Source organism: Otolemur garnettii, unplaced genomic scaffold, assembly GCF_000181295.1.
Source record: "Otolemur garnettii isolate 467f Iridium unplaced genomic scaffold, OtoGar3 scaffold00004, whole genome shotgun sequence".
Lineage (NCBI taxonomy): Eukaryota > Metazoa > Chordata > Mammalia > Primates > Galagidae > Otolemur > Otolemur garnettii.
This window is the reverse complement of record NW_003852399.1, coordinates 5,701,622-5,712,676: the sequence shown is the minus strand read 5'-3', so window position 1 is coordinate 5,712,676 and position 11,055 is coordinate 5,701,622. Positions and strand designations below refer to the sequence as shown.

The 11,055-nt window shown below is 44.0% G+C and overlaps 1 protein-coding gene across 1 annotated transcript in view; it reads left to right on the top strand.

Moving 5' to 3' along the window:
* The first annotated feature begins 9,072 nt into the window (after positions 1 to 9,072).
* ZNF572 (zinc finger protein 572) overlaps positions 9,073 to 11,055 on the top strand; it is a 5,731-nt gene continuing 3,748 nt past the window's right edge. Inside the window, exon 1 of the mRNA XM_003782348.2 lies at positions 9,073 to 9,169. The gene's annotated coding sequence lies outside the window, so the exon portion shown is untranslated. The remainder of the gene's footprint in view (positions 9,170 to 11,055) is intronic.

Sequence of the window (11,055 nt, the reverse complement as noted above, 5' to 3'; positions counted from 1 at the left end):
TCCCTGATGGTGTGAGGAATCAGCAGGGTTGGGGAACTGTTCACCATCAGAGGCAAGCAGGAGGGTGCAAGGGAGAGGTCATACTGGGAAGTAGGAGGTCTCCTCTCACATAACAAAGGCTTTTTGGCTGGTCTTTGTCCTGGATTCGTGGGAGGGACATCTAAACCCTTGGAATAGGCTCGGCACCTGTAACTAGGGGGCTAGAGTGCCACTCACATACACTGGAGCTGGGGGGTTCGAATCCAGCCTGGGCCTGCCAAACAAAATGACAACTACAACAACAACAACAAAAAAAGCCAGGTGCTGTGGCAGGTGCCTATAGTCCCAGCTACTTAGGAGGCTGAGGCAAGAGAATTGCTTAAGCTCAAGAGTTTGAGGTTGCTGTGAGTTGTGATGCCATTGCACTCTACTGAGGGTGACATAGTGAGACTCTGTCTCAAAATAAACCCTTGGATTAGCCCAGTGATAGGAATGCCTTTGTCATCATAATGCGCCCCTTAGACCTCACCTGTCTTTATGCTAGTTAGGTAATTCCTGGTGGCCCCCTAGAGAGTTTTTGTAAACCAGGTGACTCAGAATGGAGCCTGGCCATACCAGAAAGACCAATCGTGTGTTTAAAGGGTTAAGACTCTGAGCCATGTGGTATAAGCCTGACCTTGGGGAGGGGAGGAAGACTGAAGGTTCATTTCAACTAATAATTCAATCAATCAAGCTTACATTCTGAAACCCCAATAAAAACTGGGACACCAAAGCTCAGATAAGCATCCTTGGCAAACAGTACTCAGTGAATACGGTCACACACTGATGTGTCAAGAGGGGGTGTGTCCCGACTCCATGGTGAGAGGACATGGAAGCTTCACATTTGGGATCCTCCCAGACCTCACCTTATGCATGTCTTCTTTTGTCTTGTTCTGATTCATATTCTATTACTATAATAGAAAATACAGCACTTTCCCGAGTTCTATGAGTTGGTCCAGTGGTTTATCAACCATTAAGGGGTAGTGGAAACCCCCAAGTTTGTGGTCAGTTGATGAGAGGTGTGAGTAGTCTTGAGGGCCCCTGAATATGTGGTGTCTGAAATGAAGGGACCCTTGTGAACTGACCTCTAAAGTTTGGCCTAGCATGGCACAAAGAGTGTCGGAATTGCATTGTGTAATAGCTCCCAAGCAAACACTTGGGGTAAGTGTTCACAGGAAATGAGCCTATGCTACCATGGACACAACCCAAGGTCATCCTTGCCCGCACCTGGCCACAGACCTCAAACTCCCCTAACTGGGCCCCATTTCTCCAGTCTGCCTCTCAGGTTTTATCTTTTCCAGCTTCCTCTCTCACTTGGTACCATACCTAGTGGGAGAGAAAAAAGATGGGGAAGAAAGAGAAGGCATGAAGAAATGCCCAGCCCCTTGGCACCACCCCACCACGTACCCATTACTTCTACTCTCCAATGCTTAGGGTGTACAAAGGAATGCAGTGGTGGTGGTATCTCCAGTCCAAGAAAAGAGATTTTTAACTGGGGATCCTTGAATCCTCTACCTTCCCCATATCCTTGGCTGAGCTTTAGAGTGCATCGGAGGAGCCCTTGCTATTAAAAGCAAAGATTTTGTGAGTCCCTATATTTTATTTTCCAGAGAATTTTTCTATTTTTTGTAGAGATGGGGGGGGGTGTCTCGCTATGTTGCCCAGGCTGGTTTTGAACTCCTGGCCTCAAGTGATCCTATCTCTTTGGCCTCCCAACATGCCAGGATTACAGATGTGAGCCATCACACTTGGCCTCTCCTAGTATTTTTAATGGTTATTTATTTTACATTTAAATCATTGATTCACCTGGAATTTATTTATTTATTTATTTATTTTTATTTTTATTTTTTTTTTGAGACAGAGCCTCAAGCTATCCCCCTGGGTAAAGTGCCATTGCATCACAGCTCACAGCAACCTCCAACTCCTGGGCTCAAGCGAGTCTCCTGCCTCTGCCTCCCAAGTAGCTGGGACTACAGGCGCCCGCCACAACGCCTGGCCATTTTTTGGTTGCAGCCGTCATTGTTGTTTGGCGAGTCTGGGCTGGGGATTCGAACCCACCACCTTAGGTGTATGTGACTGGCGCCTTAGCCGCTTGAGCCACAGGTGCCGAGCCCACCTGGAATTTATTTCAGCAGTGATTGAGATAAAGGTCTCCCCACATTACCAGCCTCTACATTGTGAAACTTTTCCTTTGACTGTGGAACTCCACTCTCTGCTGTATCTTCCCATGTTTTGTTTTGTTTTGTTTTTTTGAGACAGAGTTTCACTTTGTGGCCCTGGGTAGAATGAGGTGGCATTATAGCTCACAGCTACCTCAAACTCCCAGGCCCAAGTGATTCTCTTGCCTCAGCCCTCAAGTAGCTGGGACTACAGGTGCCTGCCACAACGCCTGGCTATTTATTAGAGATGGGGTCTTGCTCTTGTTTGGGCTGGTCTTGAACTCATCAGCTCAGGCAATCCACCTGCCTTGGCCTCCCAGAGTGCTGGGATTGTAAGTGTGAGCCGCCTCGCCACCCCCTGCTGCATCTTCTAATTTTCTTTCTCCTAAGGCTGTTTTACAAGCTCATCTCCCTCTCCCTTTACTTTAAAAGCTGGTGCTACTTGGACTTGAATCTTCTGTCCCCTCCTCTTGTTAGGCCACACCTCTCTACCATTTGCTCTAATCTCCACTTTGCCTCACAAAGACAAACATCTCCTTTCACTACCTAAGCAATGAGCTCTGAGTTGTTAACTCCCATATCCCTACTCAGACATCTCTCAGGGAGGGTGGTAACTTATTCCTGGTAATCAGAGAGTGCAGGTGGAAATACTGAGAGGCTATTTCTCATGATTTTATACAGGGGAAAATGACAATTCATTACATTTCAACCCCCAAACTCCAAATAATTTCCTAAATGGCAACTAAAACCAATAATTATTTATTTGTAGGGAACATAAATGCTTATAATGTTAGAATATAAAATGCCTAAACTCTGCTTTGTAATTACCAAACCATTCATATGGTTAACAGAGAGTTGCTTTGTCAATATGGGTAACGTGATTTCTTCTGCACTGTGGTCTTGTTTGTGGGCCCGGGAAGTGCTTTGCAAAGTGTCTACTGCTGTGTTCTTCGAGCTTTTGATTATCACCCATCCCTCTTCATGTTCTAGACATGTTTTACTAACAACTCCTCCAGGAGTGGTTATTTATTAAATATCTGTGTATATTAAATATCCAGGTACTGTATATATTGAATACACAGATGTTTAATACATACAGATATACCATGTATGTGTTTAAGTCTTCTACATATGTTTGTGCTTCATATATAAAAATAATTTGTTTTTGGCTGGGCAAGGTGGCTCATGCCTGTAATCCTAGCACTCTGGAAGCCAAGGTGAGTGGATCTCTTGAGCTCAGGGGTTCAAGACCAGCCTGAGCAAGAGTGAGACCCTATCTCTGCTAAAAACAGAAAAACTAGCCAGGTGCTGTGGTGGGTGCCTGTAGTCCCACAGCTACTTTGAAGGCTGAGGGCAAGAGGATTGCTTGAGCTCAGGAGTTTGAGGTTGCTGTGAGCTATGCTGACGCCATAGCACTGTAGCCCGGGTGACAGAGCAAGACTGTCTCAAATAAAAAAGACAGTCTTTTTTCACCCCTTCCTTCAAGAACCAACTTTTGTCTTCTTGAGCATATCCCCCCACTCCTGTTGAGAACGAATGATCTAACATGTTTCTGATGTTTCACCAGTTATATATTGCTATATGGAATGTAAGCCCTCCCTGCCCAACATTTTATTAAAACTGTCGTATTAAGTTTAGGAATATAAATGTATATTTTTCTCACATAAATGTATTGAGATATCTGTCGTTTTCTATAAATGTCATGACTTCTTTGTTAAGATATAATTCACACACGTACCACAAAACTGACCCTTTTCAAGTACATAATTCAGTGGTTTTCAGTATGTTTCCAGAGTTGTACAATCCTCACCACTCATTTTATTACATTTTCATCACCCTCAAAAGAAGCTCCATATGTTCTATACATTTTGTATAATGAAAAAGCAACAAGTATCCTCCTGGGAAATATTAGCCAGAGGGACATTGTACGGGGGTGGGGGGGACGGGTGCTTGTATAAATTTTCCCACTTTGAGTTCTACATTCAGAACTGACATCACTCCCAGAATTCAAACTGTACATTTTAAGTTCTCACGGTTTTCTGTTTTGTCATTTTCTGGCCTTTAATAATGGCAAATACTGTCACCTCTCAGCTGGTTTCCCAAGATGGAAATCTCCCAGTCATCACCAACTCTGTTTTTTCTTCACCTCCCACATTGCATTAGTCCCCAAATGCTGTGAGTTCTTCTCCATCAGGATGTACTTGAAATCTGTCTCAGCTACTAGTCTCCTGGTCTGTGCCTTCAGTTCTTAATCCCATCATCTCTTGCCTGGATGATTCTTTTTAGTTTTTCCCTGTACCAGTTCATCAGTCACATTTAAAAATACCAATTGAACTGAACTGAATTCTTATTACCTGTAGATTTAAATTTGATTCCTCTGTGACCCATTACAATTCAACCTCTTCCAGCCTACTTACCCACTTCTCCTGCCTGCTTCTCCCTTCTCCTCCCACCAATATAAATCATGTTACTTATATCCTGCATTTTTTTTTTTTGCCATTCTGAAGCAACTGACCTTTATAGAGCTCTATAAATCACAGAAACAAGGTGAACCGGGTGAATAGTGCCTGTGCAGGTGCTAATCCTTCTGTCTGATATGTCTTTTCACCCAATAAAAACAGCAAACTCCTATTCATCCTTTAAAGCCCAATTGATCTCTTCTGTAAAGGGTTTCCCTGTCTGCAGTTAATCTGCTCCCTCTGGGGCATAATATTCTATGGTATACATATACCACAATTTATTAACCCATCCATGGGTTGATGGGCACTTGGGCTTCTTCCATGACTTAGCAATTATGAATTGGGCTGCAGTAAAAATTCTGGTACATATATCTTTGTTATAAAGTGATTTTTGGTCTTCTGGCTATATACCTAGTAGAAGAATTGAAGGATTGAATGGCAGGTCTATTTTTAGATCCCTAAGTGATCTCCAAACATCTTTCCAAAAAGAACATATTAGTTTGCATTCCCACCAACAGTGCAGAAGTGTTCCCTTTTCTCCACATCCATGCCAACATCTCTGGTTTTGGGATTTTGTGATGTGGGCTAATCTTACTGGGGTTAGATGATATCCCACCAAAATGATTTTTAAAACAATTTCTGTTACAATACTTACCAAGTTGTGGCCTGGTGTAGTGGCTCACACCTGTAATCCTAGTACTCTGGGAGGCCCTGGGCAGGTGGATTGCTTGTGCTCACAGGTTTGAGACCAGCCTGAGCAGGAGTGAGTCCCCTTCTCTAAAAATAGCCAGGTGTTGTGGTAGTCCCAGCTTCTCGGGAGGCTGAGGCAAGAGAATCACCTAAGCCCAAGAGCTGGAGGTTGCTGTGAGCTGTGATGCCACAGCACTCTTTGGAGGGTGACAGAATGAGACTCTGTCTCTAACAACAAAAAAAAGGAAGACATTTTGATGACATTCAGGACACCAAGGATGACATGATGACAGCTTTGATAGCCATTCCAGAAATCTTCGAAAATTGCTCTGAAGGGTACACTAGGCGCTGGCATTGGTGTATAGCTTCCTAAGGGGAGTACCTCGAAGATGACTGTAATGATACAACAATGAAGTATTAGCGCTTTTTTTTTTTTTTTTTTTTTGAGACAGAGCCTCAAGCTGTCCCCCTGGGTAGAGTGCCATGGCATTACAGCTCACAGCAACCTCCAACTCCTGGGCTCAAGCGAGTCTCCTGCCTCCGCCTCCCAAGTAGCTGGGACCACAGGTGCCCGCCACAACGCCCGGCTATTTTTTGGTTGCAGCCGTCATTGTTGTTTGGCGGGTCCGGGCTGGGGATTCGAACCCACCACCTTAGGTGTACGTGGCTGGCGCCTTAGCCGGTTGAGCTATAGGCGCCGAGCCTAGCGCTCTTTTTAGGATGAGTTCTCGAACTGAATTGTCAGACTTTGTATGTATATATGTATGTACCTATGTAAGTAGGGAGGTATTTGCTCACATATGCACATCTATGAATGATGCCTAAGAAACAAAAATGTTGGTTGCCATTGGAAAGAAGAAATGGATGGTTGAGGGCCAGGATGGGCGGGGACAGCACATTGTAAGTAGTTCGGGTATTTTTGTTCGTTTTGGAAAGCAGATTCTGAGACAGAGTTTTGTGTCCAGCTTTTTTTTTTAGAAAATGCCTCAGGATCCACACCAGTGAAAAGGAGGGAAAGGAATCAGGACTTAGCCAAGGGGAGAGTTGACCTGTGATTGGGGCCCGACAATAGCTTCCTCCACCAAGCCCACCCAAAACTCAGGAGTTAAAATGGTTCCTTTAAAAGTATGGCCAGGCTTTTGTGGCCCAAAGGAGTAGGGCACCGGCCCCCTATACTGGAGGTAGTGGGTTCAAACCCAGGTCCCGCCAAAAACTACCAAAAAAAAAAAAAAAAAAGAGTATGGCCAGGCTTTTATACCACTGCCTTGATCAGTCACTGAAGGAGTCATATGCTGGGCTGGGTCCTAAGATAGAAACGTGAGGAAAAGCAGAGATGATCTCTGTCTTCATGGAGCTTGCTGTCTGGATAGGAGCTTACTGTTTGTCTGGAAGCAAAATAAGGTCATCAATCACTCAGATAAATATAAAGCTGCCCTCACACGATGGGTTACAGTGGAAAGGAATGTGGTGTGAGGAGAGCTTAGAGCAGGTATTTGATCCTGTGAGAAACAGCAGGGGAAGCTTTTGTGAGGAAGTGATGTGTGAGCTGTAATCTGAAAGGTCAGTAGCCTTTGATTAGCTAAAGGAAGATGACAGAATCATATTTATGTGTATCTTTCCAAAAGATTACTCTGGATTCAATGAAAAGCATGGATAAAAGGAAGCAAGAATGGGCATCTCTGGGATTGTCAAAAGGCTATGGAAATCCTTCAGGTGAGGAGTAATGGTTATCTGAACTAGGGTGGCTATGCATCTCAAGAAGTATTTTTGAAGTACACAACAGGTGAGGCTTATTTATGGATTGTATATGAGAGATAGGCAAAGAGAAGTGATAAGAGAGACTTCTAGGTTTCCACCCAACTACATGGTTGGTTCAGAGAAAGAATATTGGAAGAGGAACAGGTTTCTTTATTTTGTGCATGTATGTTTGATTTTTGACATTCTGGTTTTGAGGTGTTATTAAGATATCCAATATGAGATGTCAAAAGCAGACCATTGCTTATGAGAGTAAAGAGCTCAGACATGTAACCTGTTCCGGGGATGTAAGTTTTTGAGTTGTCTGCCTCAGTAGTGTTTGAAAATGTGGGAGTGGAGAGAAAATATTCCATTCAGGGCAGAGGAGTAGAACCTCAAGGACCTTCAACACTTAACACAGACTCGACTCATAAAAGAGACTAACAGAATTGACTAGAGATGTCAGAAGAAAAGGTGGAGAATATGGTATCACTTCAAAAGGGTGTTTCTTGAAGAAGGAGTCTTCAGCCATGTCAAAACTCTTGCAAAAGGACCCAAGTATTGAAAAATAGCAATTACACTAACCACATGCCGGTCAGTGAAGACGTTAGGGATTTGTTGCTTTTGTTGCAGGACTAACGTTAAAGTGAGTGGAAATGGAAACACTGTGAATAAAAAAAGAAAAGAAGAAGAGAAAAGAAAACCCAGGGACTAGTTTGGGATGGGGGTGGGGGACCTGAGAGCTTAGCGGTTACTACGAAGTTTCCTAGATGGTAGGAAGGAAAGTGTCAGTAAAGCCTTGTTCTAAATGCAGAGGAGCGATCCTCTGCTGTCACAGGAGGGAAGAAAGAGAATGGCGGGGTGCAAATGTGAGTGCATTTGTATGTGTGGTATGCAAGAGATGGAGGGATTGGCTTCTCTTTTCTTTGTAATGAGAGGAGGGATAAACTGCTTCTCTGAGTATGATTAATAAGGGTGCCTTGCAAAATAATTGTTCTATTTGTGGATAGTTGCCTTAGCTCTCCAGCTGTTTCACAAATAGTTAACTATATGTCCATGTTCACAGTTGTGAGAATGTAAGGGCCAGACCAGGGCCATTTTGTTGTCTACTACATAAGCTCTGTTAAAACCGCAGGGCCACTCCCTACTGCCTCCCCCACACCTGCTTGCATAGCCACTGATTGAGACACCTTAGACAGACAGCTGCCATAATAGGCAATAGGTTTCAGTCTCCTTACAGCTGCCATAATAGGCAATTAAGTATCAGTTCCCTTGAACTGCTCCCATAATAGGCAATAGGTATCTACTTCCTTGAAATTTAGGCATTCTTCTTCCTAATTAGGCTACACCACCTCTAGCCCCGGTTAAGAAATCCCCTACCCTTTACCTGTACCAATCCAAATCCTCCTTTACTAGTGAAATCATCAACCACCAATCAAGAATATAACCGTGCTAATGTAATCATCAACAACCAATCAAGAGTGTACCCGTAAGGGACCCTACCCTTCTTGCTTTCTGTACCCCATAAAAACTTGCTCTACCCCGAGTTCGGGGCTTGTCCTTGGCTTGCATGCCAGGAGAGTCCAGGCTTCCCGGGGCCTGAATAAAATTCACCTTTTGCCTTTTACATCGGAGCGCATCTCGGAATCGGCTGTTTGGGAGAATAATTTTCGGACCTAACAAGAACACAAACAATAGGTGGTTAACAAATACTAGATTGATTTTTATCTAATGATGAAAATAATTATGGTTCTGGCAAAGGTAAACCTGATGATACCCCGAAGGCAAGGAAGAGTTTAAACTCCAATCAGGCTCCTAGCATAAGGCGGCCGACCAGTGAGAAGAAAGACTCATAGTGGCCCACTGCCCAAGGAAAGGAAATTCACCGCATGCCTCTTCCAGTCCAGCACCCTAAGGGTTAAGATCAACGAGAGTCAGCCGTCATCGCTTCCTAGAGAGTCCCCGCAGGGCAGCAAGGGGTAACTTCCTGTTTCTGTCCAGTGGGTTTGAGTGTTTAGGACCCGGGGTTGGTGGGGTGAGAAAGAGCGGGGGCTCCTTCTTCCGGGACCGCTGGGGGTGCGGGGCGCCTGGGGTGCAGGCCCCAGAACAGTGAGTTCCTTCTCGGGGGAAAGGGAGCCTTGGGCTATGGGCGAGAGGAGTGGAAACTGCGCCACCCAGGCTGCCGCGCTCGTCCCGCATCCCGGGGCCGCTCGTGGCGGAGGCCCGGCCTCTCCCGCCCTACAGCCAGCGCGCCGTCCTCGCCTGCGGGGATCCTGTCTGCAGGGGATGGTCTGGTCTCCTGAAACTAAGCCCCTCAGCATCTCCACGCTGGTCTCTGCCAACGGTTCTTTAAGCTTCAGGCGGTGCATTTTCTTTGGAAGGCGTTCTGATCTAAGCACGACCCCATGCTAATCACCTCTTAAAAAACAACCCTTTTCTGTAGAATGACGTCTTACTGACAGCCTTTTAGTACCATTTATGGCCTTGAATTTCCCGCCGTTTTGTTGGGCCAGAAGGGCTTTTTTACTACTAAATTTAAGAGTATTTTAGTAGGGAAAATGATGGACAGTAATATGTTAGACTCATGCTTCCCTTGTAAAACATACATTACTTCGTTTGAAGAACGCCCCCGCTTTTTGTTTTCGGGTGTATGTTTTTCCCACTTAAATACTGGGAACTTGTGCAATTTAAATTAAGTGTCACCTTTCTCTAGAACAAATCCCTAGTTGCTGAGTGTGCTTTTGGAATGCTGGCCCACTTTGATAGAAGGTTTAGGGATGTAGATCTGTTTTCTAAAAGCCCGGTTGATATATTCTAGGATAAAGGTACTCTTTGAGGATCACTTGCAGTTTGGGATGATGCCCAGCTCTGCTTCTTGTTCTAGGTTACTGTAATAGATGAGAGTGTGAAAGTCAGCATCTAATCAGATTTTGGTCTCAGACCTGTTCTACCACTTTGTATGTGACATTAGGAAAGTTTTTAATGCTTTCCTAACTCAATCTGTGAAATGCTGGTAATTGTTAATATGCTTCAAAGGGCTAACTTTAAATAAGAAATATGTGCAAATTATTGAGTTCATTACCTGGCACAGGATAGGCAGTAGTAGGGTGAAAACTATTAAGTACACTATTTTGTGTGTGTTTTTCATGTGTATGCCTTTGTATATCCTTCTTTTAAGCTTTTATTTTTCTCACAGGTATACTATTCTTTAGGTCCTGAAATGAATGCCAAGGCCATATTTAACTGCCTTCCAGTGGGACTTTTTCTATTCTCTTAAAGTAGGTCAGGGATTATAGTTGGCCTCAGAAGATAAAGTTTAGGTTGCATTGAATGTCTGATTATGGTAGACTTAGAAACTTACACCAAGGAAGAAAGAGTTCTCTTTTCAATCTTTTTTCTCCTTGTTGTATTTAGGGATTGTTGGCTGTAATTATTACAGTCTTGCTTTGTCCTAATTTCTTGTTAACCGGTTATATAAATCCTAACTTTCCTTTGAGTCTTACTTCAAAGGTTTCTTCTGTCAAAGACAAAGTTGTTCAGGGTGGTGCCTGTGGCTCAAGGAGTAGGGTGCCAGCCCCATATGCTGGAGTTGGCGGGTTCAAACCCAGCCCCAGGCAAAAACTGCAAAAAAAGAAAAAAAGACCGAGTTGTTCTTTTGCAACTAAATAGGATGTAGTCTCTTCTTCAGCTTCTTATTCCTTCGTATTGATTTCTTGAAATCCTTTTTTTTCTTTTCTTTGAGACAGGGTCTCTCTGGGGGGCAAGCAATGGCATGATCATAGCTCACTGTAAGGTCAAATTCCTGTGCTCAAGCAATCTTCCCGCCTCTGCCTCCCAAGAAGCTAGGACTACAGACATGTGCAAAATGCCCACTAGTTGTTTTAAGTTTTTTTTAATAGAGAGACAGGGTCTTGTTGTATTGCTCTGGCTAGTTTCAAATTCTTTTTTTTTTTTTTTTTTGAGACGGAGCCTCAAGCTATCCCCCTGGGTAGAGT